Source organism: Lepus europaeus, chromosome 12 (assembly GCF_033115175.1).
Source record: "Lepus europaeus isolate LE1 chromosome 12, mLepTim1.pri, whole genome shotgun sequence".
Classification (NCBI taxonomy): domain Eukaryota; kingdom Metazoa; phylum Chordata; class Mammalia; order Lagomorpha; family Leporidae; genus Lepus; species Lepus europaeus.
The window spans coordinates 72,458,334-72,482,920 of record NC_084838.1 but is presented as its reverse complement, the minus strand read 5'-3'; the positions used below and the strand labels follow the sequence as shown (position 1 = coordinate 72,482,920).

The following is a 24,587-nucleotide window of genomic DNA, read 5'->3' as shown; positions in this document are numbered from 1 at the left end:
ATTTGACAATCATGCTAGATGAATATGATCAACGGTCTCAATGAATGGCCACTGCATATCCCCTCTCTTTGCAGGGTCCCCCCCCCCACTCTTGCTGTCAATTCATGAGAGTGATTTGCTTTGGCCAACAGAATTTTTTTAGCAAACTCGATAGAAGTAGAACGTGGAAAATTGCGTGTCTACATGTTTCTATTTCCACCCCTCAACCCTGAGGCTGCAATGAGAATATCTTGGGTTAACCTGCTGGGAGGATATAAAAGGCACATGGAATAGAAATGAGTCATTCCCCCCAAGTCCAAACTAGACCAGCCAGCCACCACCCTATGCATCAACTGACTGCAGATACATAAGGAAGCAGCTAATATCCATCAGGACCAAGCCAGATCAGCAGAATAACCCAGTCATCTGAAGACTGGGAAGAAATAATAGATGGCAATTATCTTAAGCCACTAAAAATTGAAGTGGTTTTGTCCACACCAGAGCTAAGTGACAGAATCACCATGGTGCCGAGTGACCGTGGGGAGAGCATCTGAACTACAGGCATTCACAGTGTCAGAGACGCCTGTTGAAATCTTTCATTTCCACTCTGCTTTGTGAAAGGCAGAGAGAGATTTGCCATCCACAGGTTTGCTCTCCAAATGCCTGCAAAGCCAGGAACTCAGTCCGGATCCATCTCCCGCATGGCTGGCAAGCCCCCAAGTACTTGAGCCATCCCCTGCTGCCTCCAAGTCATGCCTTAGCAGGGAGCTGGAATCAGGACACTGATGTGGGATGTGGGCCTAATGCCCAGCCCTTCATTTCCAATGTGTAGAATGATACTGAGATAAGAAAAGGAGACTTGTCAAGGTCAAGTGTCTGAGAAATGATAAATTAAAGCTTAGTTAATTGAGGTTTTTTTTTTTTTTTTTTTTTTTTTTGCTATAGGATTCCAAAGCCTTTGATATGAATCAAGGTAAATCTTCCAAAGGAAGCATTTGTAAGCAGTGTTTCCCAGAGTTATTTAACCACAAAATCTCCTCTATCTCACACCCCATGCTAAGAGTCATACAGAACGAATATCCCAGAGAGTACACTTTGGGGCACTGTTTAAGATGAATTGATCTTTTTCCTGTTTTGGTGCTTTTCCACAGGAAATAAATGTACTTAAGACGTGAAAATTATAGGAGGAGGAAATGGGGTTAAATAAATTCAAGCAAGGATTTGCCAACCATGAGAGTTCTCCAAAGACAGATTTGCTGGCCTATGGAGCAGTGGCTTCTAGCCTCTGGAGTAAAAGCATCCAGAGGGACGTGAATCTGAGACTTAAGAGGGTTTTTGTGCTGACTCATGACCTTGCCTGACCTCCTTATTCTCAAATGATATGAAGAAAATGGAGATTCAGTTACAGGAAGTGTGAGAGTTAATTTTGTATGTCAGCTTGGCTAGGCTACAGTGCTCTGCTGGGTGGTGTGCGATCAAGTCCTAACCTAAGGCTGCTGTGAAGGAACGTTGAAGTGTGATTTAACTTTAAAATCAGTAATATTCTGAGTAGAGTAGATTAGTCTCCACAATGCAGGTGGATCTTATCCAATCAGGTGAGGGCCTGAAGATCAAAGACTGAGGTTTCCTAGAGGAGGAGGAATTTTGCTTGGAGACAGCAACAGACACCTTGCCTGAGTTTCCAGCCTGCGGACCTGCCCTACAGATTTTAAACCTGCCAGGTCTCATGACCATGGAAGCAAATTTCCAAAAATTAACATTCTCTCTCCTTTTCCCCTTGAAGACAGAGAGCTAGCATGATGTTTAAAAAGTTTCCAAGACTGGAGGATGTGTGGGATTAGAGATGCTCAAGCCAAATATTCTAAAATAAAACAACAACAAAAAACTAAATCTGACCCACTTGTGGTCACAAACATTTTGGATAAGGGGCACCCAACCTTGTCCACACGCATACCCCTCCCACTGGTTCCCCTTCTTTGGAGAACCCAAAGACAAGCAGATGTCATGTCAAATGTCGTCTATATTTCATGCCAGTACTAGAGTATAAAAGCCCAGCACTTCCGCCCTGACTGCTTCCTGACTTCCTGAAACTTGCCTTGGGTCAATCACGGTGTCAGGTTTCCCAGATTTCCCGTTTGGGTCCTCTGAGGACTCTTCAGGGCAGTCAGCTGAGGCCCAGGCTCATAACTGCATTACAGTGACAGCCAGGCGGTGACATTACTAGTATTACCTTGTTAAGAGGGGCAGATGTGATGAGTCACCTTGGGTGGCACAGTAGTTCTGTAGCTGTGTGCTGCTGGTAAGGAACTCACAGTCCCTTATGAGCCACACTGACCCAACTTGGCAGGGCCCCAGCACCTATTTATGGCCTGAAATACAGGGGGAGAGGTCACAGGAGGTAGCTCTCTTCTGGAATTGAGTCAGACGATAACAATCCAGGTCAGAGTTAACACAACATCTGATTTACTGCACCAGGATCCGCCAATGACTACGCAGCAGCCGAGTGTTCTGCAAATCCTAGGCTTATATCCAATATCTAGACATTTAGATAAAAGGGGAGAACTGGAGAGATCTCTGAGAAGGCAGACTGTACAACAGGAGAGACAAGACAAAAGCCCCAGGGGAGTCAGTGGTGGTGGCAACACAGACCTGGACCATCTGCCCCACTAGTGAGGTGCGCTGTCCACAGGTTTGTCAGAAGACTTCTCACACCATAGCAATGACCAGCGTAACTATCCCTTCAGGACAAATTCTTATCACACTTGCATTTCCTGCTCCTAGTGCAACACCTGGAACATAGTAGACACTTAATAAAATGTTCACTGCGTGAAGGAGCCAATAGAGAGAATGAGCTTCACGTCCATTGAGCTGAGCGAACCCAGCATGATCCAGCACCTGAGAATATCTGCTCTAAACTAGCCAGGAAGCACAGAGAGAACTGTTGAGTTCTGAAAAAACTTAATGCCAGAGTTCTATTGTGTGTGTGCATGTGTGTGCGTGTGTGCAGCAGACTGCTGGGGCTTTCCTCATGACGCACCACAGATTGAACGGCTGAGACAACAGGAATCTACTTCCCAGAGGTCAAGGAGGCTGGAAGTCTGGGGCCATGGTGTTCTGAGTCTCTCCCTGTGGCTTGTAGATGCCATCTTTCCTCTGCGCCTGCATGTGGTTTTCATCTATACCTGACTGTGTTCTCAGTCTCCTGTTCTTAGATGGAAACCAATTATACTGGATTAGGTCCCACTGTAATGGCTTCATGCAACTCAGTTACCTCTTTAAAGACTCCATTCCCAAATACAGTCGCATTCTGAAGCACTGGGGCTTAGAACTTTAGCGTAAAAAAATTGGGGGGGGGATATAAATACACACACAAGATATACATAGTATATATGTAAATCCTTTTACAACTTGAAGATCAGGAAGGGACTTTGCTCAGATCTGTTCTCTTAACATTTTTTCTCTGGCTACTTAGATCCCTTTGTTTTTTACTTCTTTTTAAAAACTTTTTTTTCCCATTTTATCTGAAAGGCAAAGAGACAGAAAGACATGCAGAAAGAGATCTACCATCCAGTGCTTTATGCCCCACATGTCTGCAACAGCCAAGGTTGGGCCAGGCTGAGGTCGGGAGTCTAGAAACCCATTCCATGGCAATAACCAGGTTGTCATCTTCTTAACTGGAAGTGAAGCCGCCAGAACTCAAATCAGACTCTCTGATATAAAATGTGCACGTTCGAAGTGGTGATTTAATCACTGGGTCACATGCTCAGCCTTAAGTCCCATCTTCATGAAAGGAAATGGTCTACAAGGCATGCTCTGTGTATTTCTCCCCTAATCAATAATTAACAACATTCAGGCCAGTGAAGTAATTTCTTTTATTTTAAATTTGTTATTTCTCCTTTTAAGATTCCTAAAAGCTGAAAGAAACAGGAATGTAAGAATCTAGAAGTAGCCCACAGAGAAGTTACTGACTCTGAGCTCCTTGTTTGGGCTTCCCTCTGGGTAGTGTGGGTTACTTGCATTTGTCAGTTTTTCAGCACTCTGACAGAAGCTACATATCAAGGAGGAAGGTATATTTCTGGCTCACAGTTTCGGAGATTCACAGTACAAGATCAAGCAGCCCCATTTGTCTGGCATCTGAGGACGGCAGTGGCTGCAGAATGAGTTCAGAGGGAAGATCACTTGGTGAGCCAGGAAGAGAGAGACAGGGAGCACACTTGTCATAATGTCTTTCAGGTGGCCGCTCTTTATAAAACCTCTGATTTAATTATGCAAGTCCCACCTTACCAATCTAATCCAATTTAATCAATGTCTAAGGCAACACTTTCAGACATCATAATTGGATCACATTCAATTCTTAATTCATTAACTCAGGACTCTGGGGATTGAGGACACCCAAACCACTATATAAACCATAATGATAACCTATATGACCTGGCATATGATAGCCATTCTAAAAATATGTTGTTAAAATAAGGAAAAGAAACTCATGCTAGTCTCCTGTTTTCATGGTCCAGAAACATATCTGTACCCTAATGAAATACATGGAATTTGTTCCCTTTATATAAATTAAATAACAATAGTAATAAATAAAGCATATTACAACTCATGCCAGGCTCATTGTACCCTTTTTTTTTATCCTTTTCAAACAACTTATTTTTTGAGAGTCAAAGAGATAGAAAGATATATAAATAGAGAAAGAGCTCCTGTTCACTGGTTCTCTTCCCAAATGCCTGCTACAGCTATGACTGGGCCAACTTGAACTGAAGCCAGGAGCTGGAAATTCAGCGTAGGTCTCCCACTCGAGTGCCAGGGACCCAGCTGCCTGAGCCACCACCTGCCATCTCGCAGGGTATGGGTTAGAAGGAAGCTGAAATCAGGAGCAGAGCCAGGACTTGAATTCAGGTCCTCTACCATGGAAACAGGCATTCCAATTGGCATCTCAACTGTCAGAGTAAACACCTTCCCTGTGCCCTTAACTTTGCAGAACACATTTATGTCTAATTACTTATTTCCTGGTGTTTCAACAGACTTGTGCTGGTAGCCATTCAAGTTAAAATGGCAGATGGAAGTTTGTAGAACAGTATCTACACAAAAACAAAAATCAAGTGGCATCAATCTATGAGACATTTAGAGATGAACTCCAAGGACAAGTACATCAGCAACCAATCACAGAGCTCCCTTATCCTCCACCCCCTTGCTAGAACAGTATATTCCAGTGTCGTGCACCTGTCAGGGTTATCCTGGCTCCTGACACAGTCTTTGCCCTGGCCCCAGAGGCACCAACACGAGCCAAGTGAGGGCACTCGGTTACTCTTCAGTGCCCTTCTTGTCTAACACCACCCAGACATTCCTGTGATGGGCCAGTAGTCTACTGACAAGATCCTGCTGCTGAAACTCTTGACAATTTCATGTCTGACACTCCATATCTGATCTGTGGCTGGTTATTTGACTCTGATCCTTGAATGAATGATTCTGACCTGGCTGACTTCTTGGATTGCATCTCTGGACACAGACCACATATACAGTTAGTCTTTGGGACTCACATTCCAATCTTCTCAGATTCAATCAGTCGAGGAACAAAAATGTTCAGAAAAGGAAATCTCATCTATACCAAACACGTACAGATTGTTTTTGGTGGCTGTCATTGTTCCTTGAACAATAGAGTTGTAAACAACCTATTGATGATTTCAACTATATAGAATTGTATAGGATAGATGCAAATGCCATGCATTTTATATAAGAGTTCCTGAAACAAATCCCCTGTGGATACAGAGGGATGACTGCCTTAGTCCTATTGTGACCTGGTTGTCCTGTTGTGATCTGCCTGTGAGGCAGGGCGGAAATAAGCAATTACCACAACATGGTGACTAATCCAGCCACTCATTCAGAAGAGAATGGAAAGAAAACTAGACTCCACATTCTCCCTAGTGGGATGACGGGATCTTGATCAATTTTCTGTAGATGGTTCAGTAACTGCTTGAAAACTTTCATTCTGTCCTGCCAAGGCCCAGAATACCACCTGCCTGCACTCCATACCATCCCCACACAGTTTCACATCACAAGAGGCGGTGAAACATGTGACGTGACGAACACTGAACTTAGGGTCCTAGAGACCAAGGTTCGAAATTCAGTTCTATTATAGCTACATTCTCCAAGCCTGTAACTAAGCTGTCTTTTTCAGATATGCAGATCAGAATACCAGCACTGAACTGCTGAAAGAAATGCTGTGAGGGTAAAATAAGGAATCATCCCGTCCAAAAAAGGAGACGTGTATTCACTGAGGGCACGGTGGGAGCCAGGAACAGTTCTAAACTCGGGGGTCGATATTACTGTCAACATTTCTGCAGGAACTTTTTCTAACAGTGTGGGGGGTGATGGAGTGGAAAATAAATTAAGGAGAAGATAAATGGGCAGAGAAGGAAAGATGATGAGGAATGGAGCATGAGTCTACAAGATGATCATTTTAGATTTGAGATATTTGGGTCTTATTTCTCTCATAGCAAACAGTTGCAGATGATTTGAGTAACAGAGTGGTAGAGGGATACTTGTGTATTAAGGGATCACTTAGGCTGCTGTGTTGTAAAAGAGTGATAAATGAGAGAGGAAATTTGAAGATGGTTAGGAGTCTATGGCAGGGCCCAGGGGAGGAAGATGGGCGGTCTGGGCCAGAGTGACAGCTGGAAGCTGCAGGCAAGTAGATGGAATCAGGAAACAAGAACTTTAGGCAAAGCCACTAGGATTTACTAATAGATTAGCTGTGGCCAGTGCTACAGTACACTACGCCCACTGTTACTAAACATGTGTTGATTTGGGGGTACTGCACAGGGGCAACCTCAAGAACAGAGATCCAGTAGAATGAGTTTATATCCAGGTACAAACTCCAAAATCAGGACAGAGTGGCTCTAACCCAGATGTGCAGCGTCACCTTACCACAGAGCTCAGTATCACAGCCAGCAAGATGAGACCAGAACCCAAAGGTTATCATATGGCTAAAGAAGGGACAGATCAACCAAATGGGACTGCCCAGATATACATAAAAAGAAACATATAAAAAAGAGAATTATAGGAGCAAAAGCTGACCATGCCATTCCAAGTACCATCCAGAATATGGGAAACATTTGCCAAATGATTGCAATTATTATGGTCCCACTGGCAGGGCCATCACTTTTGTAGGGACTGATAACAGAAAACTGCAGCCAACTGATTTCGAGAACCCTGGAGCTTTGGCAAGATAAGCCGTCTTGTGGAGGTGGATGCAACTGCCTGGTAAGCATGGCAGGCAGTAACAAGGGAAACCTGGCCCTTGCAGTGACAAAGAAATGGCCATTAACAGGAGAGAAGGCATCCAAACAAAAGGGCAGATAAATAAGGAACACCATTGTCCCTTGGCCCAAGTGAATGAAATGTGGCACACACAGGTCTTCTCTTCTATGGAGGCCCAGTCGATGTTATCACTTGTCAATTAAGGACTTGTCACAGGTAGATATGCTTAGATGAGAGCACTATAAGACATTTTTTTTTCAACCTCAGTGCCAGTAGTGAAAAATGTGATGAACTGCTTCCAATGAGGGAAACCTCAACATTACATTTTGTTAGCTCTTGCATAATGTAGTCAAAAAGAAAATTATTCTTTTTGAAAATGGTATCCTATTGACTGACCCTAGAAAATCTTTCTGAAGGGTTTGTTGACGCATGCGGTTGTCAGGTTTCAGGAAACAAACCAATCCAAATGCTATTTCAAAGGATTGAGTGCTACCCCCAGTTCCAGCAATATTTTAAGTACCTTGACAAAAATAATTCTAAAACAGATTACCCTCTTGCTTGCCCTGTTCAACAAAGGGCACTGGAGATAGTTCTTAAACACTCAGACCTGCTACTGTGAACATTAGTCATCACGAGGCCCTTAGCAACCACCGACCTCTACAGAAGTCCCTGTACTACATGGCCACTCCTAAAGATGAAATATTATAACAGGCTTTCATTGGTCCCTCCCTAGCAAGTAGCCACTTTCTGTTTAGCCTGCCACTGGTACCTATGATTTAGTAGGACACTATGGGCTGAGCTGTGTCCCATCCTCAAAATTCATGTGGGACCCCTAATCCAGTATGACGACATATGGAGATAAGGCCGCTGGGAGGCTAGATGAGGTTAAGAGGGAGGGGGCCTCATGCTGGGACTGGTGCCCCTGTAAGAAGAGACTCGTGCTCTCTCTTCGTACACTCACCAGAAAATGGCCACACAAGAAGACGGCCATCTGCAAATCAGGAAGCGAGCCCTCACAAGGCCAGGAATAGCTGGCCCCATGGCCTTGGATGCCCAGCCTCCAGAACTGTGAGAAATAAATTGCTGCTGCTGCAGCCTCTTGTTCTGCATTATTTTGCTACTGTGGCCTGAGCTGACTGGACACAAGGCACTCATATTCCCATTTCTGATTCATTGCCTCTAATCTCCTGTGAGATGCTTAATCAAATGTTGCTTAAAATAAACAGTGTGATGAGAAGCGTAGAAGTTGTTTCACTTATTTTGACTTCTCAAGGGTCCCTGTCAGCCACTTTGAGGCTCTAAGAGAAAGTTTGAAAGTTTACTAGTCTGCCGATAGCCGAAAACTGTTTAACATAATCAACAATATGGGCCATAATTATTTTCTGGGTTTAATTGGAGGAAAAGTTAAAAAAAAAAAAAAAAGCATTCAGTTGTCCCTCACATCTGAGTTTAGAGAAGAACCTTAAATTCAAACAGAAAAAAGTTCCCTTTCAGAAATGATGATGATACTCTGACTTTTCACATGTTTGGTATGAACAGCTGAAAGATTTGAGAAGGAAGAAACAAACAGAAGATGCACACGCTAGCATTTACCGTGTCTCCAGGGGTCCCGTTAGGAGGGTGTTTTTAGATGTTAGCCCTTCCACAGAGTTGGAGAGTGTTTGGGAACAGTGAAGGGCTATTGCTAATGAAACCTCTGGAATAATTAAAATAATTAGGAAGAAGTTCACGTCAAACATATCATTTCTGTGGCTGGTTGACAAAATAAGCATAAAGTGCAAAAGAGCATTATTCCCGGAGCAAATAATGTGACTTCTTACCCATTTTACACTTGTTCTAGGTGGGGAAGGCAGAAGCTTGCAGGTGCCCCCTGAGATCTTTCTCTGATTTTTAGCAGATGACTTAACAATGAGGAGTCAGGACAGCAAAGGACACCTAATGAGGACCCATTTTAGGAAATGAAATTTTAAGATTATCAGTTGCTAATAAGGCCATGTGAGTAGTGATGCGTCACTTCACATATGTGTCATGCCATAAATATCTTAGGAAGGTTCCAGGACATAAGAGAGGAGAGGAAATGGAGCTTAGTTAAAAAGCAAATAAAGAACCATTTATTGATTTCAACTTCCACCTTTGAAGGAAAGCCAAGCATGTTATGTGGATAGTACACATAATGAATACAAATATTCTATGGGCTAGATGCCAAGACTTTAGGAGTGGCAAGTGAAAAATGAAAAATAAGCAAAGCAAGAAAGGATATGACATGACTCTCCCTTGTCTGTGCCACACGCACAAGGTTGCTGTGTAGAAGTGCATCTAGGTGTCTGTGATCTCTCTCCCAGCAAATCTTATAATCGGGCCATGCTTAGTAGCTCGGACACAGTAGGGCAGCTAATGTTTGAGCAAGAAACAGCTACCTTTGTGAGATAGTTTACCAAGTGCTCTCACCTAAATGATCCCAACAGAATCATTACACTGGTTTTCCCAGTCTATATATGAAGGCGGCAAAACTCAAGAAGTTCTTCACTCAATATCAAAGAGCTAAGCAGGGTCAAAAATGGCTCACTCAGGACTGACTCAAATTCAAGGCTCTTTCCACTAACTGCGTGAATACACACCAAAAGGAGAGGAATGCTGATCCTACAGTGTAGCTTAAAAAAAAAAAAAAAAAAAAGGCAGCTAGTAGCTCACCCCAAAGTACAGAGATATCTGGTTTAGAAAGACACTCTAATGAGATACATGATCCCCATTATGCATCCTTAGTCACTGGAAAAATATGTGTTTGCTCACAAACCTCTTGGCTTTCATTCGTTGCGCATCTTTCAACCAGCTGTCTGTGGACACCACCTAAAAACACAGAGCATGTTTACGATGAATGACAGAATAATTTCTAGCGAGGCCCAAGCTCACAAACCAGGAGGAGAAAATGTGTTAAGTTAGACCAAAAGAAAGCCATCATATGAAACAGCTGACGTGGTTTTTCAAAACTGATAGAGTTTCTTCAGCATGTACCACAAGAACCATCAAACAACTCACATCTGCCGTTAGTCTGAACTGGAAAACAATTCAAAGGCTACTGTCACATGGAGATTCTGAACAGAGATTTTGTTTTCCAGATTCTCTTATTTCAATTCTTTCATCCTATCTATCTACCTGGAGTATTTCCTGTTCTATTTTATCATAATCCCTTATAGTCCAATTTACCTCCCCATGAGACCATGAGGATTCCAGGGGCTTCCCCCATGCTTGGTTACTTTGACCTTTCAAAACATTTAAATCATTATGTTTGACACTCAACATGTATGGCCTATAAGTTCTTCCTATACAGATGTCTTTTATTACTTGTGAGGACTATACCCAAGGGTATGTTTTACTTATTATACAATACATGTTATAGCAAAATCCTATGGCCAGATAAAGTAACTGTACTCAATCTTGAAAGGAGCAGGAATTCAGACAGTAATTTAACAGTTGAGAAGCCCAAGGGACCAGGTCAGCAACAGGAGGAAGCCGCTACCACCCTTAGGTGTGGACATGTGATGGGAGGAATGGGCCTTCCAGTAAGAGCTAGAACCATGGAGGAGGCTGAGTACCATCCAGGACACCACAGGAAGCAACAAATAGAAGTGAGAACACCTTGATTTCTCTTCCCTACTCTCACCCTCTACCTTCTTACTACTGCCTCCTTTTATTTGAATTTTTAAATCACCACATAATATTTATACAAATTTATGGGACACTGTACAAAAGTTTCATAGATGTACACAGTGCATAATTATCAAATCAGAGTAATTATCTCCTTAAACATTTATGTGTTAGAAACACATTGCTATGTGTTAGAAACTTGAAGGTGTTTTTCTAGTTATTTTGAAATCATCATAAATAGTTACAGAGAAGAGTTACCCCACTGTGCTATAGAACTAATGTCTCCTATTTGGCTGCATTTTGCTATCTATTAACAACTCTCTTTATCACTCTCTACCCTTCTTTTCTAGCCTCAAGTAGCAACTGTTCTACCCTCTTCTGTACAAATATTTTTGCTTTCTCAGATGAGTGAGAACATGTGTCATTTGTGCTTTTCTGTTTGGCTTATTCACTTATCATTATGCCCTCTAGTGCTGTTCATGTTGTAACAAAACCTCATTCATTTTTTTACAGCCAAATAATATTCCATTGTTTATATACACATTTTCTTCATCTACTCATTCATCAATGGACTCTTTGCTAGATTCCATATCTTGTATATTATGAATAATGCTACATTAAAAATGGGAGTGCAGGGGCCGGTGCTGTGGCTTAGTGGGTAAAGCCACCACCTGCAGTGCCGGCATCCCATATGCCGCTGGTTCAGGTCTTGGCTGCCCCACTTCCGATCCAGCTCTCTACTGTGGCCTGGGAAAGCAGTGTAAGACGGTCCAAATCTTTGGGTCCCTGCACCTGCATGGGAAGACCTGGAAGAAGCTCCTGGCTCCTGGCTTCGGATCGGTGCAGCTGTTGCGGTCAATTGGGGGGTAAGCTGGCGCATGGAAGACCTCTCTTTCTGTGTAATTCTGACTTTCAAATAAATAAATAAAAATGTTTTAAAAAATGGGAGTGTAGAAATCTCTTTGATACAATGATTTCATTTCCTCTGGATATATACTGGCTAATGGGATCACTGGATCATGTGACAGCTATATTTCTAGGTTTATTTATTTATTTTTTTGAGGAAACCCATATTGTTTTCCATAATGGCTATACTAATTTGCATTCTCACCAACAGTATATAAGAGTTCTACTTCGGGGCCAGCATTGTGGCTTAGTGGGTAAAGCTGCCGCCTGCAGTGCCAGCATCCCATATGGGCACCAGGTCAAGTCCTGGCTGCTCCGCTTCTGACCCAGCTCTCTGCAAAGACTTGGGAAAGCTGTAGAAGATGGCCCAAGTCCTTGGGACCCTGCACCATGTGGGAGACCCTGAGGAAGCTCATAGCTCCTGGATTTGAATCAGCGCAGCTCAAGCCGTTGTGGCCATCTGGGGAGTGAACCAGTGGATAGAAGACTTTTGATCTCTCTCTCTCTCTCTCTCTCTCTCTCTTTCCCCTTCTCCTTCTCCTTCTTTCTCTGTGTAACTCTTCCAATAAATAAATTTTAAAAACAAGAGTTCTACTTCTTCTGTATCCTTCCCAACATTAATTATGTTTTGTCTTTGTATAAAGCTATTCTAATTGGGGTAAGATGACATATCATTGTAGCTTTGATTTCTATTTCCTTGATTATTAGTGATATTGAGCATTGTTCTCATAAGCTTGCTGGTATTTGCATATTTTCTTTAGAGAAATATCTATTCAGATAATTATCCATTTTTATATTGGATTATTTGGGGGGTTTTGCTATAGAATTGAGTACATTATCTATTCTGGATAGTAAACCCTTGGATTCATAGTTTGCAAATATTTTCTCCATTTCATCAAGGTTGTCTGTTCACTGTTGTTTCCTTTGCAACGCAGAAACCACTTAGTTTGACAAAATTCTATTTATTTTTGTTTTTGTTGCCTAGGCCTTTCAGATCTTATCCAAAAAAATATTTTCCTATACCAATGTCTTTGAGTGTTTTCCCTATGTTTCTTCCAGTATTTCTACCAATTTGGGTCCTCTGGTCACGTCTACTTGAAAACCAAAGGATCAGAAAGCCTATACCTGTGTTACACATCAAAGAACAGGATCAAACAGTTGGTCTGAGAACAATCAAGCAGTTTACAGCACTCGGTGATTAATAAGTTTCCATTGACAGATACAGAAATTAATTAATCTGCAAGCAGTCACTGTAGATTACAAATCAATTTTCCCTTTAAAATGATTATTATGAATGAGAACAGGATGACAGGCTGTTTAAGAGATGTGAATAGGCTTTTGCTTCTAATAATGGTAGACCAGGGGATTTGGTACCTGTCCTCCTGCTGAGGATAACTAACATACATGCACACATACACATACATATACATATGTTCTACTTGGTAGCTCTGGAGAGCTAACACGACAATAAAAAGTAAAAATCCTTGTGTTTTTTTTTTTTTCCTCTGGGGGCCTTTACCACTTCAGAAAGAGGCAGCACACGGGGTAAGGACATTGTTTGCCATCTCAAGGGATAAAGTCGCAAACCCTGGGCTTGGGAAGAGAACGTGAGCCACCCCATCGTGGGTGAACCAGAAGCAGACTGACTCACAGGGACTTCAGTTCAGCTTGGGGCCACCTTTAGTCTCTGCAAACGGATCATGGCAGTTCCAGACATGGGAGCTGCTGGGCACTTGGAAGAAAACAAAAACCTTCCCTGCAGAAAACAATCCCGTACTATCAAATTATTCAACAAATGACTTTTCAACACAGTCTCTGAAAAACAACAGGAGAGCAAGAAAAAAATCCCAAGAGACAGTAGAACCTACAGATACTAGAAACAGACCCACAGTAGATCCAGATACTGGACTTATCAGGAGTAAATTTTAAAATAATGTTGTTGCCAAATAGGTCTTCTAAGTCCACACACGTTCCTTCTACTTCAGTATAAATCATATTTTTTATTTAAAAAAAAAGTCTAGGAACCAATCTAAAGAGAATCTTAATTGGTTCTTTTGTCACCACCACTCAAGAACACACTGAATGCCACTGTTTGGGGAAGCATCGTTTTCCTCTGGTATTCACTGATATAGCAGTGAAACAGACAATATAAAAACAAAACTATGGTCTCTCTTTCCAGGAAATAAAAGACCAGATTATGAGTTCAGCTTAGACACTGATTTTAAAGGACATATCAGACTGTAAAAGACTTAAGTAAGAATATGTAATCGAAAAATATAATAGCCAAATTTCAAATGTCAATGGACTGGAGGAGAAGAATTAATTTATTTTTTTTAACTCTTATTTAATGAATACAAATTTCCAAAGTACAGTTTATGGATTACAATGGCTTCCCCCCCCCATAACTTCCCTCCCACCCGCAACTCTCCCCTTTCCTGCTCCCTCTCTCCTTCCATTCACAAGATTCATTTTCAATTATCTTTATATACAGAAGATCAGTTTAGTATATATTAAGTAAAGATTTCATCAGTTTGCACTCACACAGAAACACAAAATGTAAAATACTGTTTCAGTACTAGTTATAGCATTACTTCACATTGGACAACCCATTAAGGACAGATCCCACATGAGGAGTAAGTACACAGTGACTCCTGTTGTTGACTTAACAATTTGACACTCTTGTTTATGATGTCAGTAATCTCCCTAGGCTCTTGTCATGAGTTGCCAAGGCTATGGAAGCTTTTGAGTTTGCCAACTTCAATCTTACCCAGACAGGGTTGCTGTCAAAGTGGAAGTTCTCATCTCCCTTCAGAGAAAGGTACCTCCTTCTTTGATGGGCCGTTCTTTCTACTGGGATCTCACTCACAGAGATCTTTCATTTATGTCGTCGTCTTTTTTTTTTTCCCCAGAATGTCTTGGCTTTCCATGCCTAAAATACTCTCCTGGGCTCTTCAGCCAGATCCAACTGCCTTAAGGGCTGATTCTGAGGCCAGAGTGCTGTTTAGGACATCTGCCATTCTATGAGTCTGCTGTGTATCCTGCTTCCCATGTTGGATCATTCTCTCCCTTTTTTATTCTGTCAGTTAGTATTAGCAGACACTAGTCTTTGTTTGTGTGATCCCTTTGACTCTTAGACCTATCAGTGTGATTAATTGTGAACTGAAATTGATCACTTGGACTAGTGAGATGGCATTGGTACATGCCACCTTGATGGGATTGTATTGGAATCCCCTGGCACATTTCTAACTCCACCATTTGGGGCAAGTCCAATTGAGCATTGTACATCTCCTCCCTCTCTTATTTCCACTCATATTTCACAGTGATCACTTTTCAGTTAAATTTAAACACCTAAGAATAATTGTGTGTTAATTACAGAGGTCAGCCAATAGTACTAAACAAAAAAATACTAAAAGGGATAAAGTATTAAATTGTACATCAACAGTCAGGACAAGGGCTGATCAAGTCACTGTTTCTCATTTAGACACAGCTGAAGACAGACTGAATGCACTAGAGTTAGAGGATAAGAAAAAGTACCCTCAATATTGAAGCATAAAGAGACAAAAAGTCAAAATGTCTTTAAAAGAAGGTTAAGAGAGCAGGGAAGACAGTGAGAAGTTCTATCATGTTTCTGAAATCCCAGAAAAAAAGGAGAGAAAGAATGAGACCAAAAGAACATTTGAAGAGAATAATAGCTAATGATTAAAAAAAATGTGGGTTCAAGAAGTTCTATGAATTCCAAGAAAGGCAAAGAAATCCTGATGGAGGCAAATCATGATACAATTACTGAAAAACAGACACAAAGGGAACATGTTAAGTATCCCTGGAATAAAAGGAAAATCACCTTCAAAGATGCAGTGAGACCAACAGCCATCCTTTCAAAACAAGAACGAAAGTCAGACGTCAATGGGATGCTTTCTTCAAAGTAGCTGCCCTTTCATAAGATGAAGGAATTATCTAGAGGACAGAAAAGAGGATCCATGGGCTGTTGTTGGTGTTTTAATTCTTGACCTGCAATTGACTTTGTGATAACTCAGGAGCTAGCTATTCATGAGGGCATTTCCAAAAAGTCCATGGGAACACAGAACTAAAAGATAATCTTATGTTGGCACAGAAAAAATTGAAAAGACATAGTTTTCTCATAATTTGCATCTTCCATGAACTTTCTGAGGCCCTTTCCTTCCTGCTTAGTGCACTTTTCTTTGTGCTTATAATTATTCACAGTAAGTTTAAACATAGATTTCCAAAGAAAGAATTTTATCTAACAATAGTCATACAATAACTGTCACACTGTCCTAGCTCTATCTGAAAGCAAAGCCAATGTGTTGTATTACAAAATTTTAGGCTACAGAATAAAGAGTCTAAATATTTTGGGAAACAATCTTTTGAATCCTGTAATATATAACTAAAGCCTGGCTATCTCATCTTTCTTGTTGGTGGTACTAAGCAAGCTTGGTTGTAATGAATGAGTAAGCTAATCTCAAATATTGTTATCTAAAATAAGTTAAAGATGTTCACAAAATGCTTTGTTGAGATGTCTGATGGCCATTTTTCTCCAAGACCTACCTTAACTATCTACCATCCACTGTTCTTGGTATTCTTTGTCAAAGTTTGATTATCAAAGGGAAAGACTAGGTCTTTTAAGATATCCCCAAATGCAAAATATCACTAATTGTACTATCTTACATAATTTATTTTTCTCTGTAGTAAGCTTGTCTGCCATCAGAACTATAAAGATGGAGAGAGATTGGTGGAATTCACTGTAGCGGTGGCAAGGCCTTAGCCACACACCTTACCCATGCCACTTGTCTCACGCCCCAGGGCTGCCATGGAGACGGAAAGAGAAGCTAATTGCACATAGTAAGAGTTTTAATTGACAAGTACCTGACTATCACAGCAATTTCCACTTCCAGAAGCATCCCAGCTGACATTGTTAGAGAGCCGCAGAACTGAAAAGAGTGGGACTAATTGGAGCAATTAATTAAAAGCATACAATTAGCTTCCACGGTAGAGATTTTTCTTTCAACTTCTTCTCCTCATTGCTTCGGGCCTATGAGAGTTTTACTGAGTCTTACCACACCGGGGGTTGTCTGTGCTGACAATTAACAAGGACAGAATGGGAAAGGAGGGATTGCATTCACACCCGACCAGCGGATGGAGCTTGGACATCTTGCCCTGTGGCCAGCAAAGACAGTCCACACAAGAGCTGCTAAAACTGAAAAACTGGTTTCTCTTGCCAGGTCCTCCATCGGTAAAACAACTTAACATTCTTCGGCTTCCCAAGAATATGCAGCAGCTTCATCAACGAAACGAATGCTGGGTCAGCAGCAAGGAACACTGAGCAATGCTGTACCCACCTGAGTTTGGGGGATTTCGAGACTTGGCAACTGAATTCCACAATGAAGTCTGATTTTTTCTTTTTTGTTTTATTTTTCTTAGCACCACCATAAGAAGGAGTCCAAACATCAATAGAAAGACATGGAGAATCAAGAAAGGGAAATAAAAGGGTATTTCAAAAAGATCATGGAAAAATGGAATTAGAAGTGCAAAACATTTTTAAATCCACACATCCAAGGTATCTTAAAATCCATGGAAAATGCATATTCTGAAAAGACTGCATGGACTTCAAATTTTTTGTAATAAAATTAACTTTTAATTCCATTTTTCATAAACTCTTTGAAGCCCACCAGTATTCTCCTCCACTCACTGATCTCTCCTGACCCAGCTGTCACCCAGAAACATGCCTAGAACATACTCTTAAGTTTAGAGTGCAAGGTTGTTCATGAAATCCCCTTCCATATGTAAAAAGCAAGGCGTCAGCCTGAAGCCTACATCCAGGTTTCCTGACCACAAAAGAAGATGAAAATAAACAAGTGAACTGAAAGCACAGATCATGACTAGTAGGAGCCTTCTCTGGAACAGGCCACCCCTCGCTCTCGTGTGTTAGTCTGCAAAGGATCTACCTTTTCCTTTGCAGCTTTTTCCTGGCACTGTCCTGGGAACTAACAGTCCACAAGGCTCCCTTCTTCCCACGATCAAGCTCTGTGCTTCTCAGATGGAGCCAGAGCCACAGAAAGAGGATGCTCCAGTGAGCAGATGTTACAAGTTAGGCTCCAAGGAAAGTTCTTTTTCATAGCTGCTTTTATGGTCCAATCCATGTTATATCTGCAAAAGAAGATGAGTTGGATGATTCTGGATTACAAATAAACCAAGTCTTTGTTTCAGAATTACGATTTCTCCTTTTTCCATTATACTTCTAAAGACTTACAATGACTAAAGCAAAGATAATGGCAAAACACTGACCATTCCCATAAATTCCTACATGTCTCGAGAAAAGCAGATTGAACAGCTGGAAAACCATGCAAAACCCATCTAAAAATCCCTCACCTGGAAACCTGAAACAGGTAAGCCTTGTGATCATTTTATAGAAGCAGGAGACTAGATTTGTCTTTATTTTCCTACTTGATTCAACACTTAGTTATTATTGCAATGATTGAACATTTAATATAGTTCTGTGTAACCTCAAACATATTTGCATTTTCTTGGCCCTCTCCCAGCTTAATGCACATAAATCATAACTACTTGTGTTTGGTAAATATGTACATCACATAGCCAATCAAAAATTTATGATGCTTCAGTGATTGATGCAAAATGCCAAGAGGTTTTAATTGCTTTGTATACCCAAGGCTTCAAGTTCACTCTAACAAAACCAATTAAGGGACTGACATAACATTTGGCAGCACAAAATAAATATATGTAACCTCAAATTACATTCATTACCAAACTGTTTCAATCATTAAGGGTAAGAGAAATTGCATCAAAACTGGAGGAGAATAATGGTGTTTAGATGGCAAGAGGTACTGATATCCTGCTTGAAATAGCAACCTCCCCACCTTAGAGGGGTTGTAAAAAAAAGAGAAATTCTCACACAGCAACAACAATTAGGTAGCAAATAACTATCACTTTGTGTGTTTGGGGCCACCAGTGCAAAGCTGAAAGCTTGGAGAAGCTGATATAGGCAATCACTGCCCCCCTCATTTGTTTCTATTTGAATTAAACTTATATAGTTTTAGACCCAAGTGAGTTGACCTGATAACAAAACACAGAAATATTATCAGAGATTGACAACAAGAAGCAATGATTATTCCCAGTTCTCAGCCCAAGTCAAGTCCAGGTCTGACCACTGCCACTGCCTTCAGGGAGAATACAATAGAAGGGAATAAGGCGGCTGGGCCACATTCCATGTAGAGACAGTCTTGGCCTTTGTAATCCAGCCATTCATGGAATCAATAGGAAACAACCAGCTCAAATCAATGGCTAAAACATGACACTGACTAATACCAGGATGTTTGCAATTGAAAAGTCACAGAAACAGATCTAACATTGACTGGACTAAGGAAGCTTAGACAAGGAATCTACATGTGGACAACGGTTAGTGTCAGTTCAGCAGCAAAGGTGCTGGAATGTCTCTGCTACTCTCCATCCTTTGCTAAGATCTGATACCTCATAGTTGCAATATGAGACTGCCAACATCCAGGCATCACATCTGTATCCAAGGCTAGACTAAGTGATGAAAGGAGGTGTCAGTGTCATGGCGCTTTTATTCAGAAAATGAACCACTTCCCCAAAGCCCTCAGCAGAATTAGGTTTATATGCAACTAGTCAAAAGCATGTCACACGACCACTCATGACTGCAAGAGAATATAAAGAATTCTGGGATGCCCGGCGCCGCGGCTCAATAGGCTAATCCTCTGCCTGCTGCGCCGGCACACTGGGTTCTAGCCCCGGTCAGGGTGCCGGATCCTGTCCCGGTTGCCCCTCTTCCAGGCCAGCTCTCTGCTGTGGCCAGGGAGTGCAGTGGAGGATGGCCCAAGTGCTTGGGCCCTGCACCCCATGGGAGACCAGGAGAAGCACCTGGCTCCTGGCTTCAGATCAGCGCGATGCGCCGGCCACAGCGCGCCAGCCGCAGCGGCCATTGGAGGGTGAACCAACGGCAAAGGAAGACCTTTCTCTCTGTCTCTCTCTCTCACTGTCCACTCTGCTTGTCCAAAAAAAAGAATTCTGGGATGAAGAGCAAGGGATGGGTCTGGACGCAAGACAGAAACAGAGAACGAACCCTCTAAAGACGATCACTTTGAGGCAGGTAATCAGAGTTTGTGGTATGATCGCTAGAGAAGAAACATTACCTTCTCTTATTTTGCATGCACACAAAAATGTTTTAATAAAGCGCAGACCATTACACATCACTTTTCACTAACAGGGTGTGCATAAAGGGTTTCTAGGAACTGATTAGATCAAAACCAGGCTTCAGATCATGGTTGGAGCTTCAAGAAACCTTCATCAAAACTGGCGGGCCAAGCCTGCAGGCTACTCAGAGCCCTCTAGCATTTTATCTACCGAGCAACTAAGATAGGATACAATTAATGCCGCACTAAGATACAGAAGAAACACTCAGATCTGGAAATTCATGTACTGGGGTGGCAAGCGCCTAAATACGTAACATATCTGATCATCAGTTGAACGGTGATATGGCAAGATAATTGAAATTTACTACTTCTCAAAGAATTGTATATATAAAGCTTAAAGATAACACAAGAAAAAGTCAAAAAAGTCCTATAAGGATTTTCTAAAAACAAATTAGTAAACTGCTTAGGGGGATGAAAAGCTCTCTTGGTGCAGGAATGGCCTTACTTTTTCCCCAAGTATATGAAAATCCAGTTGAGGCAGAATATCTTGTCCAGGACCATAACTTGCCAGTATGTTTTTCCAGCCAATGAGACAGACATGTACTATGCAAGTGCTAATGTGTCTTGTTACCAGAAGAGCTGCAGAGGAGAATACTTGTCATTTACTCAGTTAGGAAAGTAGTCTGACCCCTTTCCATCAACTAGCTTCATTTGTGAGCTTTAAAGTTATAGAAGCCTCTGGCTCCTCCGCCTCTCCCACCTCTCAACTCACCAGAAATGCTGACTTAGTTGGTTTGGGGTAAAGTCCAGTCAGAGGCTTATTTATTTGCTTGCCTAAGTTGCTCTTGTGTTGATTCCACTGTGAAGGCAGAGTTAAGAACGACTGATTGAAGAAAATCCCACTCAACGGCACTGGAGATGCAGTGAATTTGGAGCACCGTGAAGCACTCATGAGTGAAACTATCATTGGGCTAAGACACACACTGGCAGTATCGCAGATGCCTACACAAATTGATTCCCCTTCTAAGAATATATCCTAAAGAAATGGGCAGAGAATCAAAGATGAATATTCTAAGATGATCACCAAAGCATCCATTACCAGTGAAAATACCCAACAGAGTATAACTAAACAGCCTGGCACATTTGGGTTAAAATATTTTTGAGGAAAGCTTTCAAAAATAAATGAGGTTTATATAAAAGTAGCTTACAAATATCTATACATACATATATATATAATAGTATGACTCAAATTATGTGGAAAATGCATACACACACACACACACAAAAGAGGAAATGAAGTACCACACGGTAAAGTACTGAAGTGACAGCAACACATTAGCAGCAGTCTCACAGTGGGATTGTACTGGGAAGGTTCATCTTCATGCTTTCATGTATTTTTCAAATAATCTATGTACACACGTGAATTTTATGAACAGGAAAACAAGTATTTCTTTCCAAAGCATTTGTGACTTCCCCATTTGCTGTGGAAAACCCTGAATTTGATTACTGCAGTGTTTAACTAAATATGAGGACTTTTAGTTTAAAGGAAAACAGGCTTTTGTCACTAAGTGATCAGGCCAAAATATTGATATGATACAATAAATAACATAGGAAAGTTGGAGATGCTCATTTGTAAGAACATTCCCCAGACCTGGATTCTGCTTTCTCTCCCCCTATGTTCCCCTTTGTGTTCATGATCTTCCCCCTAAAAAAGATTTTGTCCATTGGTCCCCTGAATTGTGCTATTTGTAAGAGTTATAGTTGAAATATATTTAATTTTCCTTCAGGGCAGCTCATGTATGAGCAAAGCACATCGCAGCATTGGTTTCCAATTTTATATTCCCCAGGGAAATAGCTAGTTTAACATCACAACTATTGAGTTCATTTTTGTTTTGATGACTTGGAATCATGATACCCTAATTTAAAGCATTTCAGAAAGTGGGCATGAGCTCTGTTGAGTATGGACAACAATTACTATGCTACAGAGAAAGACAGAAGGCTAACTCCTGCACCTCCAGGCCACATTCGGTGAGACATCTGAAGAAGAGCTGACCACATCATCAGGGCTGTGGGGTGAGGACTCCTTGCTACAAGTATTTGTTTCTGGTAAGGAAAAGGACTTTTTGCTTGCTGTTTGGAGCCAGATTGGAGATGCTACTGACCAAGTCAGGAGGCTTGAATCCCCTCGTGGGAAGGGGTATGTAGTTACCATGACACGCACAGAGCACTATTACAGCTTATATGATTATGCTCAGCCTGGTTAGTGCACGGAAGAAGCCAAACTAAGAACCGATGAGATCAGAGGCTGCATTTGTTAAGGGCAAAGACAATGAACCCTACATGGACTGTATCCTAGGAGGGCCTAGCAAAGGAGTGTGTGATATAGATTAGCTCCACAGTACCTAGAAAGCAGACAACTTGTCTGTGGGTACTTCTTTACCTGTTCTGCATGCTGGCTTTTCCTCAGCACCAACCCCAGATCCTGGCTTTTATTTCCAACAACTGTCAGCAACTTCCCATGAACACCAACACTCCACAGGGGCTGGTTTGTGTGACCCCACATGGCAATGCCGTTGGAGGACATTCACATTTTGGAGAGGAGGGGAGGCAGCATGTGAAAAAGTCCCCCCTTCAAAAGAAAGGAGTTCCCCTGCTGCCTTCCAGTGGCAGCAGCTCCTCCCACCAAAACACGCGGCAGCAGCTGCTGTGAGGGGAGCCTTCTGCAGCTCCATCTCCTTGCCAGCATCCAAGGGACAAGAAATAAAGACTAAATCATGACGGAAAGGATAACTGAAATTGCACTTAATTATAAATGAACAAATCAATACAGTATTCTTTGGAAAAACCACTGGCTATTTATCTAAACTTCATAAATAGCTAAGCCTACCCCATCTCAACTCTACCAGCACCCCTGAAATCCAGCAGAGACCCAAGGTTTTTAGATCTTTGAGAAAATACTTAACTACTTTATAACAACAAAGAGGCACTGAACATCCATCATGCTGTAAGCACTGAGCAAAAACTTTAAGTGAACTTGGAGACAACATCATTATCATAATCAATTTCCAAATACAGAAATAACTTCAGAAAGGTGGAAGGCTTTGTCCAGGTGACACGGAAAGGGTAGAGTCAAGGTCAAATCCTGGCGGTCCTGTGTGAGAACTATGTGTTGGATCACTGTAGAAAGAGGAGGGAACAGAGGAAGAATGGCAAGTATGAGTCAGCGCTGTGTGCCCATACCTCTTGGCTAAGCACTTTTCACGCGCCGTCTCTGTGTATCACAGCAACTGAAGACAGGTTTGTTTCATCAACTCCTGTTTCACACAGAGGAAAACTGAGGTTCAAAGGGATTAGACGATTTGCCTAAGGTCCCCCAGCTGCTCAATGCTGGGGGCACTCGCATCTGAATCCAGACTTCCAGATGCTCCAGGGACCGTCTACCCAGTGTCCCTGCTGCTGCCAAGAAGAGGCACTCAGGAAGCAGAGTGGCTGGGAATCGGAATATCTTCAAATTTCCAGGAGGAGGAGGAACACTTCCACTTCAGTCCCGCTCTGTGCGGTGTTTATGTTATTTCGTTTGTTTTCCTTAAAAAGCATGAAAAGGGAACAAGGCAAGAGAGTCCTCAAACACTGCCACCTAACCTTTACGAAAGATGGATCAACGGCACAGAGGAAAAGTGGAACTCCTACCCTCCTCACAAACCACAGTGGTGATCACTGAACGGCTTCAAGACCAAAGAAAGCTAAAACATGGAGCATGTAAACGCAGAGGGCTACTCTTCGGTGGTAGTATCTTCTTCCAGACCAAGTCAAGTTTATCCCCCAGAGCAAATAACCCATTCAGCATGAGTGCTGAATCTCAGATGCCTGTTGGAGTTTATATTACCCACCAGCTTACCTGCTTGGTACTTCATCACAGGGGGAAGGTATGATTTTTTTTAACATTTTGGCAGGTCAATATTTTCCATCTCCCCATATATGTGTCCCTACAATTCACCAGCCGAGAGGACAGGAAAACCAATACAGCATGAGAAAATCAAGCAGATTCATAAGTCAAGCCAAAGGGAAAAGGAAAAACGAAACAAGGGAGGGAAGCTGAAGGCAAAGCAAAAGAACAGGAAGCTCATAAAGTACTTTGTAAATTAACCACCACACATATAATGAGTGGTGGGGTCAGTAGGAAGGTAGCCCCCACACACCCAGCGCTAGCCTAGCACTGTCAGGTTCATCCCGTGTCACTATCAACAACTTGCCCTGAGGGGTTAGGATAAGGAAACTGTATTGGAGCCCTGTGCTGAGTTTTTGCCTCTAAGTGCAGCAGGACCTGGGGATGGTGCGGACGTTTAAGAATATGAGAGCCAGGCTGGTGCCGTGGCTTAACAGGCTAATCCTCTGCCTTGCGGCGCCGGCACACCGCGTTCTAGTCCCGGTTGGGGCGCCGGATTCTATCCCGGTTGCCCCTCTTCCAGGCCAGCTCTCTGCTATGGCCCGGGAAGACAGTGGAGGATGGCCCAAGTCCTTGGGCCCTGCACCCGCATGGGAGACCAGGAGAACCACTTGGCTCCTGGCTTCAGATCAGCGTGATGAGCTGGCCGCAGCGGCCATTGGAGG

At 42.1% G+C, this 24,587-nt stretch overlaps 1 long non-coding RNA gene across 1 annotated transcript in view; it reads right to left on the bottom strand.

The window, feature by feature from the left end:
• The window catches only part of LOC133771926 (uncharacterized), an 88,375-nt gene that overhangs the window by 44,487 nt on the left and 19,301 nt on the right, over positions 1-24,587 (bottom strand). The window contains exon 2 of the long non-coding RNA XR_009867649.1: positions 10,037-10,089. This is a non-coding gene — a long non-coding RNA (uncharacterized LOC133771926). The remainder of the gene's footprint in view (positions 1-10,036; positions 10,090-24,587) is intronic.